Source organism: Hylaeus volcanicus, unplaced genomic scaffold, assembly GCF_026283585.1.
Source record: "Hylaeus volcanicus isolate JK05 unplaced genomic scaffold, UHH_iyHylVolc1.0_haploid 11852, whole genome shotgun sequence".
Taxonomy (NCBI): Eukaryota; Metazoa; Arthropoda; class Insecta; order Hymenoptera; family Colletidae; genus Hylaeus; species Hylaeus volcanicus.
The window spans coordinates 1-5,649 of NW_026532877.1; the positions used below are offsets into that span (position 1 = coordinate 1).

Below are 5,649 nucleotides of genomic sequence, written 5' to 3' on the forward strand. Positions count from 1 at the left end.
GCGCGCTCTGATTGGTCGGGGTTTTCTCTTAATATCTCCTTAACGAAGCCCCATCCGACATTTTTGCAAAGGTAATTGTTGTTCAGAATCCTCTCAGCTATCCCCCATTTCCGGCTCCTCCTCGACTTTTGGGACACCCTGTATAATTCAATAAATATACATCAAAATTCAAATATGCCTTTGAACTTTTCTTAAAAATAGCCATGAACTTTCCGGACAACCCAATAGAATTAGTGTAAACAGAATTTATTCGATTATACAGAATATTATACAGAAACCACGTATCGTGTGATATAGAAACCGCGTTATAATAAACAGGGAATTAGTACTAAATAGAGTAATTTATACCGCGTTATACAAAGGTTGTCGCAATTTTGTTGTGCGCAATATGGAAACCGCGTTAGGGGAAGATTTACTGTAAACATTAAGAAAAGAAAGCACATTCAGTGGATGAAAAATTTCTTCGTGAAAGAAGAAATTGTCGCGGTGCGCTAATAGGAAAAAATACCGTTTCCATGATAGGAAATAATTTATACCGTGTTATAGAAAGGTTGTCGCCATTTTGTTACGCGCAATATGGAAACCGCGTTAGGGGAAGACTTCCTGTAAACATAAAGAAAAGCACATTCAGTGGATGAAAAATTTCGTCGTGAAAGAAGAAATTGTAGCGGTGCGCTAATAGGAAAAAATACCGTTTCCATGATAGGAAATAATTTGTACCTTGTTATAGAAAGGTTGTCGCCATTTTGTTACGCGCAATATGGAAACCGCGTTAGAGGAAGATTTACTGTAAACATTAAGAAAAGAAAGCACATTCAGTGGATGAAAAATTTCGTCGTGAAAGAAGAAATTGTCGCGGTGCGCTAACCTAATAGGAAACAATACGTTCGAGATGAAAGGTTTCCAATGCGCGATGCATCGAGCAAACAAAGCTGCAAATGTAAGTGCAACGTTGCCGTGCTTTCCTCTCGAGAAACGCGGTCGTAGGAGAAGGGGAATCCGTGATGAATCGAAGGTGGGAGTTGGAAGCGGTTCGCGAAGCTGTGTGGCGATGGTAATGGCAATGGACGATACGAAGAAGGGGTTATGGTTCGGTAGAGGGAGAGGAGGAGCCGGCACGGGAGTCGAGAAACTGGCTCGAACTGGCACGAGCCGGCGTCTGGTAGAGCCGACAACGATCCGCTCCGAGGGAAAGAGAGAGAAAACCTCGACGACAAATAGATTCAGAACGCCGCACGATACACGCGTCGCTACGTAGCCGCTTCGGTTTTCGTTTATTCATCAGCCTGTTACGACCGATACAGAGTCGTTCATACTGTCGCGATTATACACCGGTTGAATTAGCATTTCGATTAACGTTTCGATCTTCTGTTCCGTCCTCGTCCTCCGGCAATCTTTCACGGGACGAGGATCGTGGCGCACGACCACGAGCCACAGTGAACGGCACAGTCGACGGGAAACAGTATCGAGCGTGAGTCGCAGACATGATCTACCGCTGAGGCCGCTTGTTTATAAATAAAGCGGTGATCGGTGACTGTCTTCTCCTGTGACGAATTCACTGAGAAACGAGACGTGTTGTGTTGTTGGTTCCTCGAGATATTCCTGCGAGCATTCGAGAACTACGCTTCGGTTCCTCGACCAGAGACACGCGATAAATTCTCCACGTCGGAGGCAAACGTCAAACGTTAAACCACGTCAAACGTATCCGAGACAATCGAATCCCCCCCACGTGGACTGGTCGGTGCATCAGGGTGATCCTCGAGACTCGTGCACGATGCACGGAAATGAGTTAACCGTTTCCTTGTAAAATAATTCGTGCCGGACGAGCTGTCCGTTCGCGTCCTTCGACGAATTCGGAGCGCCGGGGAAGAATAGGATCGCTGCGTCGACCGTGAATGTAAAAATACATCCGGAACACCCGATTCCCGGAGAGAGGATCGTGGACGATTCAGGCCAGCGATCGTGCAACGGGCGATAGCAGCCGTACTTTGCACCGGAGATCCGCAAAAGATGAAAATTAAGGAACGATAGATAAACTTGTTATTCGTTACTGGTTCAAACAAGAATTACAATTTTACGTGAACTTATTCGAGTGACTTTTCATTCTAATACACATCACGAATAAATAATACTACGACTTATTTTAACAAGATTGTGCGAAAATAAATATACAGAGGATTGAGGTGCAGCTGAATGTTGGCCTTAATCTAACCTCGAAAACAAGGTGTGAAATAATTAGTGGAGAAGAAGGGAAGAAAAGAAATACTACATAAAATTAGTGAAGCGATGAGTGACTATACCTTCGACTATACGTTTGAAGATAAAGTGCTGCACGTTTAATTTGATTCGTCTACTCTGCTCCGTACTTTGCACCGGGGATCGGCAAAAGATGAAAATTAAGGAACGATAGATAAACTTGTTATTCGTTACTGGTTCAAACAAGAATTAATATTTTACTTACTCGAGTGACTTTTCATTCTAATAACCATCACGAATAAGTAATACTGCGACTTATTTTAACAAGATCGTGTAACAAATTAATATACAGAGAATGAGGTGCAGCTGAATGGTGTCCTTAATCTACCCTCGAAAACGATAATAAGGTTGTGGAATAATTAGTGTACCAGAGAAGAAGGGCAAGAAAAGAAATACTACATAAAATTAGTGAAGCGATGAGTGACTATACCTTCGACTATACGTTCGAAGATAAAGTGCAGCACGCTTAATTTTATTCGTCTACTGTATGAATAAAATTCCCCTGGTGATTCGCGCCTAACGTGTAATGTTGTCCGGCGAATCTGGATCGCGATAAATTCCGCCCACAAGGCTCCCCGTGATTCATCCGTCTCTCCAACCAGCGATCGCATTGCAACGACGACGAAGGAGTGACCGCCATTGCTGCACGGAACCGGCGAAAGTTTTCTGTAATCGATTGCGCATAGAATCGAGAGTGAAGCGCCCGCACGCCGTTGGAATGCCCTCATACGGCGTAGAAGCACGATTTCCGGTCGATCGTCCTCAATACTCTCGCGCGTCGAGCATCATCGATCTCGAGTCGTTGTCGCGCGTCGTCGATCATCGCGTGATTCCGCGCGAGATCCTGGCCAGCCAGGTGCTCCTCTCACGGCAGGATCACTTGCTCAGATGACGAGCAGCCTGGCCGCCGAAAAGCTGATGCCAGGGCGGTTCGATTCAGCCTTGAACTGAATGTTCTCTGTTCGTTCTTTCCTTTATCCTTTACGATCTCGCGAGACATCGCTCCCCTAGCGAGACCGAGAGGGTCTTTGGAGGTATCGATCGAATCGGATACCACGGTTTCGGCGATCGCTACCCGGCTCGATCCGAAGCTGTCGAGCGATCGGAATCGGTAACGCGATCTAAGGAAGTAACCCGATTCGTCCAACAACGGAATCGTTCACAGCGTCTGATTAAGATTTTTTTTACACCCCCGGGGACTACAGGGTACCGTGTGTATGTACATATTTGTATACGGTACACATTTTCGTTTCTTAGTATGTTTACTACACGTTTCTGTATGTTAACTCTAAATATTGCCGAAGCATTTTTGTTAAATTTGCTTAAATGGGTCAGCTACACGTATCGATGCTGAATTTTGTCCATTGTGTTCATTTTTTGTATCCTGTTCTGTCACCCGTGCGATGCAGTTGTTAAAATAAAAATAAATATAGTGTAACTTTTTATAACAAATACATTTGCTTCGCGTTTGTAAAAGTTTACTAAAACGCATTGTGACATCCAGTTTGCATTAGATATATTCAGATACTAAACCACGGGACGAGAGAACTTTTTACTATTCTCTCAAAAGCACCACAGGAATATCTAGGACAATTGCACCGTTTTCTAAAGAGATTATTTAGAGTACTTACGCTTTGGTTTAGTATTCAACGAAGTAGCTTTTTACTTAATCTCTAAAGATCCCCAGAGGTCCCTATGGCCCAAGCCTTAATTCGATTCTGGTAACAATTATCCGGGCGAATCGAGGCAACGCGAAACAAGAATTTTTGAAGAGCTACTTGTAGCTAAGAAACTCGAAGAACAAGGAAGAAAAGTACCGATGATAAAAGACACAAGAGTTCCTAAATATTCGATGTTTGATCATTCATCAAGGATTCATCTAGCATCGCACAGGTCACACGTTGGTTAGAAAAATACATATCCCTAATGTCAAATAAACACGCCATTACACTTGAAATTCAACGGAATTTTCGAATAGAGATTGACGAAGAAAATTTCTGCAAATACTAAACTCGTTTGCCACATATTTTGGCGAAGCAAATTTATTTTCCTAGCGAGGAAAGAATACTGATCTTAAACAATTTATACACTGTTTTTAAAATAAACAGAGGATCGATAAATTGCAAAAAAAAAAAAGCAAAATCACGAGAAGATAAGAGCTTTCTATCGCAGCCCGTCTTGTTAAAGAAGATAGGGTTTGTTATCAACGAGGGATTGAGTACTTTTTAAAATTTAGCGCAACAATTGCGCACGGATCCCGTGACTGGAGATATCCGGTTCGGGGCAGACGCGCGTACCAATAGCGATCTGATTCATACCGATTGTATCCGACATCGGCCTTCTGGTTCGCGAACCGAGACTTTCGAACGAATCGATTGGGGCTCCCAGTTGCGAACGAGGTGCAAAGCTGATCACGCGGAAAGCCGCCGTTGCTTTTGAAGCTCGGAGATCGCGATGTGGTTGTCGATGCTCCGTAAGGCAAGCCAACAAGGAATCGTCGATCGTCACTAAAATTTATACGAATGGATGGGAAAGCAATTCGTATTTGCTCGAAGGTTCGCGCGGTCAGATTGCCTGCATTCATGAAAGAACGTTCGAAGAGACGAAAGAAAGGTTTCGAGGTAAACGCGAGCTGATAGTTAAGAAAAGCGCACGGAGAGGAAAGTGCAAGAGAAAGATCTTCGAGAAATGCCAGATGGAATTTAAGAAGCGAGTACTCGAGATGCCAAAGCACTGTCCCAGTTGGAAGTTGAAGAGCTGCTGGGCCATCAGATCGATGCCCGAATTTCTCGGCGATGTCTCTGCTTACCTTCTGGAGCACGAGGTAACGATCACTGGTGGTCCCTTGCAAGTGGAAGTGGTGGCTAAGTTTATTCATTCTATTTCGGAATCCAGAGCGAGAAGGGGTAATCTCATGCGCGGTGGTTTAGTCAGCATCAAGATAAGAAAAGGCCGTAACAACAAGAGGATCGACGGGAAGGGAGTATCCAAGCTGGTCTTTCGATCGAGGAGACGCGCCATGTAAGATCTCGAACGAAACTTTGGCACGTTGTTTAAAACATTGTTGGCTACTTTTTACGAACAACCTCCTCAATACAGTATATGTACAGGGTGTCCCAAAACTCGGGGAGGAGCCGGCAATGGGGGGTAGCTGAGACGATTCTGAACAACAATTTCCTTTGCAAAAATGTCGGATGGGGCTTCGTTAAGGAGATATTAAGCGAAAACCCCGACCAATCAGAGCGCGCGTAGACCGTTGGAGCGGCCGCGGTAGCGAAGGCTACGCGCTAGGTCGATGCTTCGATGCACGTCGAGTCACTTGTTCGCGTGCAAGCGCGGCCGCCATCGCGTAGCCTTCGCTACCGCGGCCGCTCCAACGGTCTACGCGCGCTC

At 44.8% G+C, this 5,649-nt stretch overlaps 1 long non-coding RNA gene across 1 annotated transcript; it reads right to left on the reverse strand.

Annotated features, from left to right (window-relative positions):
* Positions 1 to 76: 76 nt before the first annotated feature.
* LOC128882452 (uncharacterized) lies at positions 77 to 1,009 on the reverse strand. Its single transcript, XR_008458422.1, has 3 exons — positions 869 to 1,009; positions 721 to 787; positions 77 to 603 (listed from the first exon to the last, which is right to left on the reverse strand). It is a non-coding gene; the product is annotated as an uncharacterized LOC128882452 (long non-coding RNA).
* Positions 1,010 to 5,649: the final 4,640 nt, after the last annotated feature.